Genomic DNA, 1,831 nt, shown 5'->3' on the forward strand with positions numbered 1-1,831 from the left:
GGCACACAGTGGCAACAGGGGGGCACTGCCACCAGAAATCCCCCTTTCCCCCTCCCCTTCCCATTCCCTTCCATCCCTCCCCTTTTCCCTGCTGCCTCCCCCTCCCTATCAGCTGTCACTGGGGGGAGTGGCCGCATCGCAGCTCCCTCACTACCTTGCCCCCTCTGTCCGTAATGCTCTGGGCCCTCACAACCAATTGGTGTGGATCCTCTTAGTGGTGCATGCACAGTTGGCCCGAAGTGTTACGGACAAACAGACAGACGGACAGGCAGACAAAGGCTTTTATTATATTAGAATACTAGCTACCAGAATATTTCTAACAATAAATATTTCTCCACAATCTTGAGCTCACAGGTCTTGTTCAAGCCGAATTCCTGCAATGGGCAGGAGAAGTCTTTCAAGTTTGGTTGGCAAGGTTCTTTGGGTAGATATGCAAACTTTTTTTCAGGCTTTCGGACACAAACACACTGCAAAGAACTCTTTTCCAACTATTTAGTTGGTCTAATAAAAGATAGTACTTCTAACTACCCCAAAAAAGCTTGCCTGTCTATGTCCTTAGACCAACACAGCTACAACCAACAACCCTTCAAGCCCGGTTATCATTTCGAAAAGAAATGCTCTTCTTTGAGCAGAAGTTATAGGCCTGATATGGAAATTACTGTGTGAAATTCCATGGCCTATGTAATGCAGCAGGCTAGACTAGGCAATCGTAAATGGTGTCTTCTGAACTGAAATTCAATTAGTCTGGGTTTTTTTTGCTCAGTACTAGAGTTCAGGACTGGGCCTATATAATATGTAAGTTTTTTTACTTATGTGTTTTTTTCTTGAACTAAAGATAAAGACTAGAGGAAAGCTGCAGAGACTGGAAGGAAACTTAGCAAGAGCCAGAGAGAGAAATGGAACATCCAAGAAATAATGCAATGGAGATCCAAACACTATGTTGACACAGTGTCTGTTCCATTGCCTCTACTTTCTGCCCCTTAATATGCTCACCTTTTGTACATCTGTCCACCTGCAGCCATCAAGTCCCCTGGTATCAGTCTTTTATATACAAGGAGCAGGACTTCTTCCTGCAGTGGCCCCCATTTCAAAGGAAAACATCATTCTTTTGCTTTTCTATACTGCTTCTCTAAGCCATCTCTGCTACCTGACAGGAATAAATGGGTAGGGCTTGTTTCTTATCACTGGTGCCTGATTCACCAGGGAGGCAATATAGACATAGTATAAGTCAGGGGTGAGCAAAATACACCCCACAGGCCAGATCCAACCCACAGAGTGATTTTGCCCAGACTATGGCAGATCCCTCAGCCCTACCAGCTCAGGTGTTGATGTAGTCTAGGCCATGGTACATGTGGCTGATACCACCCTGTCAGCTCTGACCCAGCCCTGCATTGTCATCACCTCAAGATCCCAAACCCAGCCCTGAATGAAGCTCCCCACCTGGCTGCACACTAGGCAAGGAGCCACATGAGCAGGGTGCACAGACAGGCAGAGAACTGCTTCCAGGGCTGGGTCTGGGATTACAGAACAGTAACTGCGTAGGGGCTGGGAGGGGTGGGGCAGTGCTGCAATCCACTTTCTGCATGCCCCTGTCTGCAGAACCCATGCCTGTCACAGGTGTGCAGGCAGCAGATTATGGCTTTGACCTGGCTCCAGACCCACACTGTCACCACCCTATGACCCCTGCCTTGTGATTCTGACCTCACCTCCCCATCTCTCTCCTGAACACTGCTGCCCAGGGCCAGGGTTTGAATTACAGGTGAGCTCAAGGGGACTGAGCGCCCCCCCCCCCCCTGCAAAGAAATGAGATGCCCCCTGTAAGACCTGAAAA

This window comes from Alligator sinensis, unplaced genomic scaffold (genome assembly GCF_000455745.1).
Source record: "Alligator sinensis unplaced genomic scaffold, ASM45574v1 scaffold357_1, whole genome shotgun sequence".
Taxonomy (NCBI): domain Eukaryota; kingdom Metazoa; phylum Chordata; order Crocodylia; family Alligatoridae; genus Alligator; species Alligator sinensis.